Genomic DNA, 15654 nt, shown 5'->3' on the forward strand with positions numbered 1-15654 from the left:
CATAATATCGGCGCATACCAAGCCAGCGTTTCCCTGAACATGGTCGTTGAACTGATATTCTTTATACCGTTTAAGAACTCGATCCGTCATCCGGGAAATCGAACACCGACACTGTTATCATGCGAGCGACAGGTGATTTCCACTCCGAAGGATGCGAAGCCTGTAGCTCAGCTTTAATTAAGTCTGAGCACGTCCGTAGGCGACAACCAGCGACACTTTAGAGCTGCTTATTAGATAAAACGTTGCATCACAAAGTGGCGGTCGCTCGATCAAACTTTTAGTATGCCGTTGGCATCTGGAATAAGACGCGAAATTTTTTATATCTGAATGATGTGTTACAATAAACGTTTCCGTTGCAAAAAAAAAAAAAAATGTAGACTTAACGGAACTGCGTGACCTAAGCTGTAGTTGTTTGGTTTTTGTTTTGGTGATAGTCGTACGCCAAGTCATTTATACGCGAGCTCCTACTGATTTTGATGTTTCCACTTACAAATTACCCATGTCCTGTTTTTGTTTTTCCGCTATTTGTTTAGGTAATCTTTCAAGTCATTTAGGGTTAAAAATCTTTTTATACACTTTATGCTTTTCAAAGGTTGCTTATGTTTGTATTGAAACGAACGAACAAGCAAAGCATTGAAAAAAAGTATACGGAATAATTATCAACAATATAAAAGGTTTATTTTGATAAAAAATATTCCCTAATCTTTTAGGGAATATTTCATTTTCATTTTCTGAACCCGAATTGGGATTTTGTAATTATGTTATGTTTATCTATAACTTTGATAAGACGATTATAAACAACTTTTTCTAGGCCCTTCAGAAATACCGGAGGAAGTGATACAGGCCTGGGGTTTTTATCATTTCTATTACCTTTTTCTATAAAGAACCACCACCCTAGACTAACTGCATTTTTCCGGGAAATGGCCGTTTCTAAAGAAATACTGAAAATGTATGCCAAATAACGGCTGATAATGTCCAGAACATGTAAAACTGGGCGCATTTGTATAAAATCGGCTTCACAACAATGACTAATATTCACAGTGCGGAATACTGACACCACCTCTTCTTCAGCTACAGGATCTAAATACATGGTATCTTCAATGTTGCGGTCGATAAAATGACACGCATCGGATATTTTAGAATTCCCTCCTAGGTCTACAAAAACAAAAGTAATTAAATAGATTAGAAAGGGAACGACCGGTGAATTCAATATTGTTGTAAGTTTGATTATATATCGGTTTGCATATTGTTACGATTCAATACAAAATTTATCTTTCTCCACATCACGTCAGTGCGGTGCGATACCGTATTGCACAAATTATGGTAGTAGAGAGCTTTACATTTCTTCAGTTCTTTGTGTGGGCTATTCCTGAACGTCTTAAAAGTTTCAGGTTTTTCTGGGTCTTCTGTTTCTATGAAAGTTTGATATGGCGTGGTTTTTCCTTGTATATTTGCAATTAATTCTGCTGTTACCCGTAGTTGTCGAGCTTTCCTAGAACACCTGATCGTTTGATAAGGAAAGTGCTTATCGTAAACAGTTTTGAAAGTATGAATAAATGCTTCGTAAGCTTGATTTGCACAAGTTTGGGTTAAAAGCTCAGCCCAATTTGAATTGTTGAGACTTTCTCTGAAATGCTCCAGGCGGTAATGATTTGAACCCGTGTGATTTTGAGGGCATTTACATATACTAATATTTTTATTTTTACAAATAAATTTTGCTAAGTGCCACTGATATTGCAAGCTATACAGCTGATTTTATAACGTGTGGCCCAAAAATACTGATGAACGAATCCGTCAGCGTTTCTGGTGTAGTAGAAATACGTGTTGGCTGAGCTATGACATTCATATTCCTGTTTATTTAAAGAAGCGTAGTAATATTTTTTGTGTGTGTGTGCTATCACTAAACATGTCAACATTGAAGTCCCCTCCCCAAATTGCATGATACTTCTTTTCTTCGATAAACATATAGTCATCCGGGTATTCACAAAATTTCAAAATGTTTCCATCTGAGGGTACGGTAGAACAGAGACACATCTAGGTAAACCTTTATCGAGTGCACTTCATAGTCATCGGTCGAGGTGCAGTATTCAGTCGAAGGTTCATAACTCATACTTTTATCTATGAACATGGCAACACGACCGCTGGGCAGAGATAACCGATGTATCCAATGAGAGTTATATAGTTTAAAAATATCGCCATCACATTTGTACCAAGTTTCCGATAACATGATAACGTCTAAGTGGACGTCAAGTGCATGGAAGAATTCTTCCAAACCAGCATATTTCGATTTTGCAGATCTTGTATTTAAATGAAAGCACTTAAGTGAACAGGCGTATTCTTTACCCAGACACTCTTTTAGTTCCTGCGGTAGTAAGATATTGTGGATTTTATCGCTCTATCAAACACTTACACTACTCGGAAGGTTCACAATATTTCTCATATTCGTGCTCTGTCGGGACGGGTTCGTTAGCTCTGCCGAGGGCGCTTCTCACCGCTCATGGGTGCACTGCAGCGAAGTGAGAACCGCGGAGTAGTCATCGCGATTTTGCGCAGGTTGCTTCGCCGCCGCGCACCCTTGTTCTAAGAAGAAAGCACTTCTCCAGAGCAGGTCGCTACACCCGAAGACGTTGAGTATAGAAAAAAGAAAAAAAGAAATAAGAGTTTAGTAAATGCTACTAGAACAACTGTACCTTGCTGTAATTGTTTAACAAAACTGTGGCTAGGATATGTGATAGATTGCAATACTCTGGCTTCGTTTTTTTTTCTTCAAATACTAGATTCAGCAAGTATAGTTCGGTATTGCGAGAAGAGTTATATGGACTGCTTTTTAGGTTGCTTTTTATGTCAACTCTGTTTAGTTGTCACCTTTATTTATATTTAATCTGTTCGATGGCACAGTCAGTTGAAAAATTAAAAATAAATTTGCTGGGAGAGAGTTTTCAGTTAAGTTTGGCCGAACATGTCTGGTAACCATTTTTAATTTTGACGACAAAGTATTTTGTTGACATGCATGTGTACAATCTAGGGTCATCTGAATATCGAGGAGGGGGGAGGGGGGGTGTTGTTGGGGACGCAGCATTACGTCTTCAAGTTGTGCGAGGGAGAGATTGAAAGAGGATGCTCGCTCTTATACTTCAAATTACACCGCAGCATAGAAGACTCTTGGTGAGATGGCGTTGTGTGCGAGTATACTCGGGTCCCCATAATGACAGTAAATTATTCGTTTACAATGAAAAACATAGAAGCTGAATATCGTTGCCCCGCCCCTTTTAGCTGGCAGTGCGGTATGAGCTACGCGCTCGCCGGACCAATCAGCCACCTCTTTTTCGTCAGGTGAGCCCACTCTCTCCGCCTGGATATTGAGCGGGGACCGTGATCACGTGACCAACAACCGAGGTATCAGCGAGCACGTAGCTTCCACCACGCTGTCAGCTTAGGAGTTCCGTTGGCTGAATCACGTATTTTTCCGTTTTGCGGCCCTCCGAAACGCCAGCCGATAGCCGCGCGGAGGCGCAATCAGTGCTGCCGCGCTGTATCATTTTACCGCCCTGCAAAAGGCTGAGATTAACATGTTCAACACAACGAATCGTTTTTTTTTTTGTTTTTTTGTTTTTTTTACGTGGCGTGCACAGAGACGTTACACGCCTGCTATTGAGAGCATCCGTAATGATAGCGCCTCTCGATATTTTTGGCCCGTATGCGCATATTCTGCGACTATCGTACAAAAACGAACTTTGAATTTTGACTTTAAAACCCTCTGTCTGACTCTGTGCCGTAATTATGAATATTTTTTTGTTTTTTTTATATTTGATTACTGCCCTACATTTCTGCGTAAAAATAATGAGCCTGTCAACCACGGGCACAGTGGTAGCGTCAACTTGGCCAGATTTCGCTTTATGACTTCAAAGACACACAAATAATGCAACGTGTTTTCGCAGATTCTGTTAGTGCATATCATTAAACTTTGATTGGAGGAGATAAAAAAATTCAAGATGGCCTTTTTTTTGTTTGACTTATAAGATAATTCGTATTTAGCAAAATGTCCCCATTTGAGCGTTTCTCATAATTTCGTCCCGATAACAAGAAGAAGAATGTTTAGTGCAAAGATTAACAAAATACAGGGCAACACAAATCAAAGTTAAACATTATTGCGCAATGTGCTGTGTTTGTTTCTTTTTTTTTTTGGCAAGTTTACGACGTCGTTACTTTGTAGTAATTACTTGGGAAAAATCTTTTCTATGCGTATGTTGTCAGTAAATATTTTTAGACCCGTAGACGCAGCGGTTGTTTTGGGGGAGGCGCCCGAGATGGCCAACTTCCCGTAATCCGCACAATGCGCTTCGGACTGATAGTGTGCTTCCAAAAAGGTTTTGCAGAAACATTTTTTTTTGCAAAACACACGCTTGGGTTGTTTTGATAGGCATTGAGTCAATAAATATATTTGTGTCGTCGAAATAAAAATAGTCACCGGGCATAATCGGCCGAAGTTATCTGAAACATCCGGGACAGTGGATGGAAGCTTGGGAATCACATTTAACCGGTTCGACTGCAGTTTATTTTTTTTAATTATATATATATATTGTCCAAATTTTGGTATTTGTTATCATGAAGCTCAACATATAAAATGTAATTGAAGTTCATAATCAAATGACAAATGCTTCGCTCTTACCGAATTGAGAACGACCGTTTTATTACCTTTAGAACACGAAGTGTTCAAATTTATTCTATTCCAACAATATTTCAGTGTAAAACTCTATTGGTTTACCTTCCATTGCGTGCATAAACTAACAATTCATGGCAGTTCACACTGTCCTTCATCGACCAGCATATTGTTGCCGCTTCTGGTGCTTCTAGGCTGAACTAAACAGGTATTTGAGGGAATCAGGCCTGCTGTCCAGTTCATGATAACAGAAGGTTGCACACAAGTAACACGGCAAAGAGACGTATAGGCCAACACATGAATCTTAACTTTATATTCACAGTAGTATGAATGAAAATGAAGTGAGATTATGCTTCAAAGGGTATTCTCGCTTCTCCAAAACAAACTTTTAGCTGCTTCAAAAGGTGCTCCCAAATAATTCCGACCAGTCAGGTCGCTAGATGATGAGCTTGATAAGTAACGTAAATAATAATAAAAAAACAGGTACATGTTAAAATTACGTAATTCATTAGGTTTGCTCAATTAAAAGAAACCACTATATGAGATTACCGGCGAAATTGTGGTGATAGTAATCACGTCAGTGGACCAATATCTGATTCTTTTTGGTGACACAATGAACGCATTCCCGCACATCGAAATATGGTATTTATCACAAAAGTGCAGTTTTATGTAAAGAAAAACAAGAAGAACCCTCATACGGTTCATAAAAACTTGTTGAAAATGGAAAACCAAATACCGTATTTACCCGAGGAATAACCGCACTGTTTATGAACGAGGCCCCTGCGTCTACTTTCCCGCGGAACACATATACATCCAATCATCGCGTTGCGTATAAATAACATAGCGAATAACTAGACCGAGAACACGATTCTGCATACAAATGCAATCTTTACAGATGGTATCTTCGCGCCAAGACGTTATCTCTGTCCTGTAAACCGCTAGAGTCATGCTGTCGATCGCGGTGATTGGCAATCCGCGTGCTGCGCGGAAAAGAGAACCCTCAAGTTTTCTTCATAAGCAGTGCGGCCATTTCTCGAGTAAACACGGTAAGTCCCAACAGCACGACACCGCTGTAGTTTATGGTACAAGCCCCTAACTTTCATAAATCATTTTATTTTAACTACTGTAATTTACATGCAATCTAAACAAGGCTGAGTGTTCAATTTTCTGCAGGACATGGAGGCAGCCAATCATGGTGAACAATGGAAGGATTTCAGCGAATGAGGAAGGTCAGAATACGATTAGACTTCAAAATGCGGTGTGTTCAGGGGCAATGTGCCTTGTGCGCACCGCAAATTACAATTCTAATGCTATTCCGAGGTCCGTCATTCGCTAGAACCATCCGATTGTTCGCTGTAAAGGGTTGTCCTCGTGGTCTGCAAGGAAGGGAAACTCAAATAATTTTAGAGCGTATCCATGCACAACAATCGTAAACCTTTATGATGTGAATTATGTGTGAAACAGACCATGTTTATTCAGACAAGTCTATTATATGACCATGCTGATATAAAAACAGTTTGGAGTTTGAGATTCATTTAGATCTGCTTACATGATTTTTAATAAATATACTTGGTCGCATCATATTTTAAAAACACACGGCGCTGCATTCCGAGCAGAAACATATGTTTTCGGTACACTGTTTGCAGTATGGCCATGTTGTTGTGTTCTTTTCTTTTGTTTTACAATTGTTTTAAGAATTACATCATGGCAGGGTTGGGCAGTATCGCGATACAAATGTATCGCGATAGTATTTCAGAAATACATTTTGTATCTGTATTTCTGTATCGCGATACATTTTTTTCGCCAGTATCTGTATTCCTGTATCGGAATACATTTTGAATGCTCCTTTGTATTGCAATACAATCAGGGTGAAATGTATTTCGTTACATTTCTTGAGAAATACTCCCCCCCACCCCCCCCCCCCCCCCCCGGAAAGAAAATTCAACGCATTTTTTTTTTTTTTACTTTTGAGGGCACCAGGGCCAAGGAGGCGCTGGGGAATTGTTACCATACTGACCAAGGTTCCTTCCGATTCTCCCAACTATTTTCCTATGCGTCCTCTTCTCCCTTCTGACAAGTGTTGCGTAGTCGAGGACCCGAACTAGGTGGCGTGCAGGAGTGGAGTCAGAGCATCTTCTGCCGCAGGTCCTTAGGTAGAAATTTCTTGAGTTATTTGCTGACATCCAATGCCCGCTGCTAACCGTCTCTCTTGCCTTAGCGTACGCAGTACACCCGGCCGGCAAAGCTGAGTCACAGTCTGTTGCAGCAAGAGCCTGGCGGTGGTTGACTTGAAATAGTAGGATGACTCACGCAGTGAAGTTCAACACATATTCGAAAGCGCCGTAATATTGCGCGGCTTAAGGGTACGTCATAAGCCGACGTGAAAGTGACCCGCTGCTCTGGTGATCCAAAACCAGGAAGGAGTTCAGACGTGGCCTCGCTGTGCCGACCCAGACTTCGTACACCTGCGACTCGTCTCGAGCGCGCTGTTTCTCGGAGAGCTCGCACCTCTGCCGGCAATATCAGGTCGCAATCAACGAGGTCTCTATTTGGAGTATGCAAGGCGAAACTTGATGACTGCAATCCATGCGTCGGTGGCGGAGGGTCAGCAGGAAGCACCTTCACAACAGGGATGCCACCCGTTTTTCCAACCGTAACAGAAGATAAGACATGTGTTCCAGGATGTTTCAGGTGGTCCACCATTCTTGAATATCCTGCACGATCTTTAACGAGGTAACCTACAACGAAAGTATGTATTGTCCTTTCATACAGCAGTGTGTTAAAGTTTCATGTTCAAGGCCATACCTACAGATAAAGAATACCAGTTCATTCCACCGTCACGTCGTGTGATAAATGTTGACAGGGGCGTGGTGATGTTTTGATGGGATTTAGGATGACAGAGGATTTATTTAGAGGTCGAAGTCTTTTCGCATCCCTTGTCAGACAGACAGGATGTCAGGGGAGGGACGACGGTCAGTCCTTGATGGAACGTTTTTTTCCGAGCACATTGAAAACTCCTCGTCGTCCGAAATCACTACCTTCAAGGCAAAGTGCCAAGCCTACGGGAAAGTAATTTCAGGATCAAAAACTTCCACTTCCTACTCCAAGCTTCATCTAATTTGTTCTCAAATAAATTTGCAAAATGTATTGCAGTATCAGTATTTCTGTATTTGTATTTCTGCCCTCCCTAAAATGTATTCCTGTATTTGTATTTCCAAATACTTTTTGCTTCTACTTAAAATGTATTTCCGATACGTATCGCGATACACTTTTACAGATATATTTCAGTATCAGTATTTTAGGTACTATTTTAAAGTATCCCAGTATTTGTATTTCCAAATACATTTTTAAGTATTTCTGCCCAACCCTGCATCATGGTCACCACGAGTGATCAACTTGAATAGTCGTTTGGGTTACGGAGTGCTCTAAGCCCATGGGCGTACCAACCGGGGGGGGGGGGGGGGGGGCGGGGGGGCAAGGGGGGCGCTTGCCCCCCCCCCCCCCCCCCCAGTTCTAAGGGGGGGGGGCAAGGCATGTGTTTTTCACCCCCCCCCCCCCCGAAACAGCCGCCGCTGGGCAGGGCAAACACTGGCCGACGGCGCCTAAAAGATACCACGGGCACCTCCCCCCGACCTTGGGGGAGGGAGTAGGGGGCAGAGGGGGGAGCTCTGGTTTGCCCCCCCCCTCACTCAAAAATAAGTTGGTGCGCCAAATGTTGCGTAAGCCCTTGCAAAAAGCCTCAAATGCGAGGCGTGTGTTATGCCACAGGAGGCGTGTACTTACAAGAACAATTATCTGCTGGGCAGCCTCAGAGATTCTTGTACTCAGAGACATTTCTCGGCATATTAGCGTCTCCAGTAGTATGGTGCATTTTTTCTTTGAGGTCTCTCGGTACAATTTTTGTGAGCAAGTCACAGATCAGCGACAATACACAAGAGATCTTTGGCCAGTGCATAATTAGTTAATTGCGACATTGAATGACGACTGCGGTCTGCTATTTGTGCTTGGTTCACATCGTCTTGTGACCGCCTACACGGCTGAGCAGAGTCCACTTGTTTGTACGGGATTCTGTGTTCTTTACCACAGACATATACTGCCAACTTGCAGAAATTACCTCCTCGGAGGAACGTCTAAAAATTAATTATTGTAAAGATAATTGCTTTTATATCAATTGTGAAATACTCCTGGGAGGGATACAAATAGCAAGGTTTGCATGTATTCGTTTTAGGCTTTTAGCTCCTTTCAAAAGAAAGGCTTATCTCAAAAGCATGTTTTAAAGACATCATGCCTGTATCCCGGCTTTTTTTGTAAAAAAAAAGTGAAACTTTAGTTGTTTTTCGTTTTTGTTATTTTATTTTAGGAATAATAAATAAAATAAAATACCCACTGCGAAGGTTACATTAACCTAATGTTGCTTTAAATGCCGAGGGAACTGTTTATTAACACAAAAAATCAAGGTTGAGCATGGCAGAGAAAACAACGGTGTAAGGGAAGGGGGTTTGAAATCCCCCCCCCCCCCCCCCCCATCATAGTTGTTATGATCTTTCTAGGATGAACTTGGTATTTAGGGTAGGATTGCATGTGTAGTGCGTTGTTCATATCTTTGACGACATAGTATTATGGGGCTACGTGCCCACAAAATTTTTGAGCGGCGTCTCCTTCACATAAACCCCTGAAAATTTGAGAAGTTCTCAGAGTTCAAGGTAAGGTTCGCATTTTAACAGGCCTTTTGTTTGTTACATTGAAAACTGTTCAATGTTTCGGGAATTTAACTGTGAAAGGAAAAGATAATATACCTCATGTTAAAAGAGAATCCGTTTTATTTCGAAGAGTTTTACTTCGGCTTAACATAACAAAACAAAAAAAATAAAGGTGGGGGCCGCGAAAGTTCGTGCAGTCGTAGTATATCCGTCATGATTCCACGGCGTGCAATCTCAACCAGGGGCCATTACCGGACGTGTACGGATATATATTTGGAGGGGTAGACTTGTTGACCCCTCTTCGCCTTAACCAGTGCATACTGATCACGCCACCCGTACAGGTGGCGAAATGTGTGTGTTTTGTACCCTTATGTTAAGCCGAAGTAAAACTCTGAAACATGACCTCCGGCTTTTGGAATGTATTTCTACTTTGTTGTGTTTTCTTCGCTGGGGATAGATTCTGAAAAGAGATGTAACGTCAGAGATTGAACATAGATCATCGATCATGTGACTTCATGGTGTCACAAAAACGATCCCGTCATGTGATCACATCATGGCCAGGTGACGTAGCTGACGTCAGTTCACGTGACGTCAGCGTGGCGCTGTAAAAAATACTTGTCTCGGGAATATTGGGTACTTTATTTGCGTTTCTCTGGACGGATTCTTTAGCCACAGCAGTTTGGTGTGAGGCTAGTAATTTTTTGTTTTTGTATATATATACATCACATCTTTAGTGGCTATCTCCCAACGCCCGCTGTGCGTCTGGTCCATGTTAAATAAGGGTTCTTCTTTTTCGGTTATTATATTTTCGAAAGTGGGGGAGTGAAGCTGAGGGGGTATTTTCAAAGCTCGTAATAGGGGAGAAATTTTTTTTTGTTCCTTGCTGGAAAATTATGGAATTTGGATTTTTGTTGTTTTATATAAGAACCATTAAGTATAACTACCAATAAAGAGTATGGATCGGGATTGGGACATGAACGATTTATTTATTGAATATGAGTGGCGATGTGGGCGAGTTGGTTCATGTTTAAGCAATATATCAAAGATTAAACCGCGCGCAAAACAACGGCGACGGGAGAGATGTACACAGAACAGAAAAAAAGATAACCTACTTAAACATGAACACGTATTGACGCGATAGTGATTTCGTAGATTACTTTGTTGTGTGTTTTTCAATTAATATTTGGTCGTCAGTTCAGCGCTCGTCCTCTGTACTTCTTTCCCGTCTTCGTTGTTTTCCGGGCTGTTTCATATATTGTTTTATTTACACAAACAACCCACTAATCTGCGGATGATTTGTATTAAAATGTGGTATAAAAGCCCACTTGCTCATTGCAATCTTCAGCAAATGTTTGTTAACATACCTAATCATCTGCTTGCGCAGCCTCTCTGTCCCGATAGTAAACCTGTCCAGTCCTTAGGCATATCCTGAGATAATGCTTTCACAAGATCAAAGCTTCCGTTTGCAAAGCATAGCAACATCAGCACAGCATTCAGTAGTCTAAGGCGGTGCTTTCTTATCAAATTTGGCTTCGCAAAAATGGAATTGTTTAATTTTTTATATTTATTGAGTATATATATATATATATACATATATATACATATATTTTTTTTTTGCGTATCTCTTTTTATTTGTTATTTCAACAAGTTTTGTTGGTGCACTCCACACTTTATGAACGTCAATGAACCTGAAAAATTTTGAAATTTATGTTCCGAATTCGGGATAAAATCGGGTTTAATCATTTTTTAGAAACATGCTCGTGATGTAAATATAGGGAAATATTGGGCTTTACCCGTAAAAGAAGGACCATATAAATAGGCTGCATTTCATTGAAAGTTCTTGACATCTGTACTTACTTGTCGTTCAGTTGACATTCAGTAAAAATAATGTTGATGTAGTGTTGTTATTCATTGACTGACCACAGAAAGAATAAAATAAACACTGGACGAAGGACGACAAATTTTACTTTCAAACGAAAAAAAAAACATTTGAAGAAAACGGCCTTCGTCTCGAGTTTCTTTTAGTCTTACTGTGGTCAGTCAATTTCACCAACACGCTCTTCAGTTGATTTTACTAATCATTTTTCCTTATTTTGTGCTAGTATCTCAGCAGAACCACGAGGCTTGCTTTTCTTTGTACTCTGAACAGTATCAAGTAAGCGATGTACTATAAACAATATCAAATGAATGATGCACTTTAAACAATACCAAAGGAACTATTCCATAGGAACAATATCAAACATTAAAGTATTGCACACACTTGCCATTTGATCTTTCAAACTATGCGAACAATACTATGATCATGTGAACACAGGCAATACATAGATATCAACATGCTTGAATAAACACCAAACTCTGCGTTGCAAACCACAAAACAAACTTCAATAGAGAAAGCCAAAACGTTACGGAATGCAACGCCAAACTAAAGCACAACATGAAACGGCACACAGTTTTACCATTTAGAAAAACGCATCTGAATATAGGTCAATATTAGGTCCCTAAATTTAGCTACGAGGGTGTTCAATTCGAGACGTCTGCATGGCAAAGGGAAGGACACTTTGCGAAAGTTGCTAATGAAATCTTACATCAGTGGGACTGAAATTACTTCACGTAAAGAAAACACGACGAATAATTCGCCGTCGAGACAGCTTTTTCAAGTGAACCCATTGAAGAGATTTTTCGATGAGTTTTGTAAGAGTGTCGATTAAATTTTCTACGAGTATATAGGCAATACCACCTAAAATAATCAAGGTCTGTGCCCTAAAAGTTTGACGTCATCACAGTGAGATCGAGCGAAGACACAGAGTGGACACGAGTTTTGCGTCAGCATTCGGCTGGTCCTCGTGTCCAATCAACGCGCCTAAAATCGTTCGGCATCGGCTTCGGGACCATTTGCTGAGAGGGCGCCAACTAGGGTGCACTCGGAGGCCTTCATTATTCTAGATGGTGTTGATGTGGACACGGCGGACTAGACGCTTGTGAACTCTTTGTAGGTTCACTGTTCTGATTAGAAGACACACAATGGTTGGCAAACACTACTAAACTAATTTCAAGGCTTGAACGTACCGAGGAAGAAAGGTAGGACGCTAAAACACATTAAAGAAAAATCTGAAAACTTGCGCGACATGCATGAAGTCCGTCCCAGCACACATAAGGGGGTAGCCAACATTAATGAAACGTGATTTAAAATGTAACACAACTCTAAACAAGGGCATAAGGGATACAAGGAGGGCAGATAGGCGTTAAATCGTCGTCTTAAATATCAGTGTGGTATAAAAAAAAATATATCCAATTGCGCTTCATGTATAACGGAATAATTTTTATAGTTTCGTGATTAAAAATTTGATTCGATTATTGCTACGATGAATCATAATCAATATTCTGCTCAAGCAATGCACATGCATTAGAGCGATGAATAAATTAGTAATGCTTGATGTTGTCAGTCAGCAATAAAACCTTGCCGCGTCTACAGAGAAGACAAATATTTATTTAAAAAATAAAGAATACCTCAGGCTTCAACCCTGTTTGAAACCAATGTTGACAGGAAATAATCGAAGAAATAACTCGAAATACAAACCGCATTCTCGAGTGAAGATAGATCTAATTTATACTCGCCAATGTACTAACATTTAACCGAAGTCCTTACTTCAATACAGCATAGTATAGTATTTTCAAACTCCTCGGCATATTAAAGTATAGAGCATCAACCTTTTCATTCGTTAAAAATCACGGGGGTCGAGTAATTAAAGATCGAGTATGGATTTGCTTTCATCTGATCTTTCCTGAAAACATCCATGCTGGTCCCCGTTAATAATTTGTTACAAATAATTTGGCAAAAAAGTATTTAAGTTACAGTTGCAGTTACTTAAAAATAAATATATATCGTTACAGTCAGTTGCTTCGTTGAAGTAGCTTAGTTACTTTCAAGATATATTAGTTTTTTTTTAAATTTCTATGAACAATGTGATGTCACCGCACAATGACTAGTTGACTAAACTTTATATTTATTACCTCCCTCTTTATATTAAGAGCTCTCTTATTCGCCTTTTTCAGCTGACTAGGGAGGGATATACCGATAAACAGACTGGTCCATTACAATAATAGGGAAGTGAGCAGAAAGCTAAACCATTTGGAACTGAATATGGTGGAAAAGACTGTTAGTAACAAGCAAGGTGAAGAAAGCAGTGAACAAAAACAACACAAACTCGTCGCGGGATGTGTTCCGCTTTTCTCTTTAATTTCTTCTATGCGACGCAGCACAAAATACTCGTCCACCCTGGATTACGGGCTCACGGCCGCTGGGAACGGGCGAGTCGACCTGGAGCCCTAATCTACGCGGCGGGACCAAGCGGGACGAAGAGACCGGGACGTCGCCACCTGCTGCGATTGTCAGTATTGAGGAGCTGGCCAATCACAGCAGGCGGCGATGGCCCGGTCTTTTGGGCCCGCTTGGTTCCGCCGCGTAGATTAGGGCCCCAGTAGAAACATCGTCTGTGGCCCCGGTCAGGCAGTGTTCACTGCATGGGGACGGCTTTTACAAAGAAAGTTGTCGCTGCGATTGCTTTGGCACCGATGACACAGGCTCTCGTTCGGCGTTCAACAGTTCACCGTTAGGTGTCCACGCGTCGCGTGTTTCCGCGAGGTGACTCTGTCCCTCGACTGATGCGGCTGGAGTATTCAGCGAGGCCGGAAACGGGGAAGACGGGGCGATTGAACCACGCACGAAAGGGTTGAAATAAGGCAAATACTAAATGCGATTTTCCGCGCGCTGAAAAGTAAGAACAGAAGTAGAAAAACGTCGGTCCTCTGCGCCCGCACTGTGCTCCGACAAAAAACGTTTTGAGTTCTTGTTTCTTTTTTTTTTTTGTTTTTTTTTGTCCCGTCTAATGTGGGGCCCAACCTCAGCACTTGGTCGAACCCGCTGTAGTCGTCACAAAATAAGGTAATTTTATCGCGAAAACTATCTGTATCTTAGCAAGTAGTTTTTAGTTACTTTTTCGACAAAGAATGTAAGAAGTTACATTTAAAGGTTACAAGAAAAAATAACGAGTTACAGTATCACGGTGCGAGTATCGCGTACTCCTCAAGACTGGTGCAACATACCCGCGGGTTACCGATACTTTTGACAAATCACAGAAGGATACCGGTCGAGGGTCATTCACCATGCACGTGCTGCCTTTTTTATATTTATAATTTACGTTAAAAATCATAGGAAAGCCATTTGCTATCTCGCGTTCGCTGCGCAGGCCATGTATATGTTTAGCAATTTCGTGGGTAAGTGTGTGCGTGCGTGCGCTCGTGTTTGCGTGCGTGTGTGCATTTTTGCGATTGCTTATAATACTCTTGTTTTGTACCTCCATCTTTTTACATTTTTTTGAATGTCACTATAAGAATGACAGTCCCATGCTCGATGTCTCCAGTACGCGACCTTTAAATGTCGCTGTGTGGGGAAACATGACATACTACTTTGTGTTTCTTCTTTCTATGAATGAATCCGTTACTATTTTTTATATATGGGGTGTCCCAACTTCCAAGTCACCAGGCTTAATCTACAATTGACCGTAAAAAAAAAAAAAAAAACTTTTTGTCAGGTGTATTTTTCAGGTCGGTTTTTTCTTGCAAAATTAGAGAGCGTAGCTCTCTTTCGGTAAAAAAACTAGGACCACAAAACTTGCCCGCGTCAACGGAAGGCTGCGACGCAGACGACCGAGTCGAGTTGCGAGGTGTGTTTGGCGTGCATATTGATAGATGGCGTCGGAAGCAGCGCCCGAAGGTATAGCCGACCAGCGAAAGAAAGTAGACGATACGCAGACGAAATCCATTGGCAGCAGAAGCACCATCGTTATTGAGATACTTTTTCTTTTAAGCGCGAAACACATGTACGACGAAACCTTCCGATCCGACGTGCAGACTGCCGGAATGACCTTGAGGGGAGAGGGTTTCCGTAGCACCAGAGAGCGTTGAAAACCCTCGCCTCCGACCGTCGTATTGCCTGATCGGACGTCGGATTGGACGGTTTCGTCGTTCATGTGTTTCGCGCTTTACTTTAAGTTTTGTTTTTATTGTCCGCATTTATTTTTAAAAAAAAGTTACATTACAAAAAGCTTATGTTCATTTTAATACACCACGGTAGTCGCGAGCAGTCTCGATAAAGAGCTAGCGCCATCTATCAATACGAGCGCTAAACGCTTCCCGAAACTCGACACCGTCGTCTGCGTCGCCGCCCGCCGTTGACCCTGGCAAGTTTTTTGGCCCTATTTTTTTTTTTGGCAGAAAGAGAGCTACGCTTTGTAG

The sequence above is a fragment of the Ixodes scapularis genome, unplaced genomic scaffold, assembly GCF_016920785.2.
Source record: "Ixodes scapularis isolate PalLabHiFi unplaced genomic scaffold, ASM1692078v2 PGA_scaffold0__279_contigs__length_252992795, whole genome shotgun sequence".
Lineage (NCBI taxonomy): Eukaryota > Metazoa > Arthropoda > Arachnida > Ixodida > Ixodidae > Ixodes > Ixodes scapularis.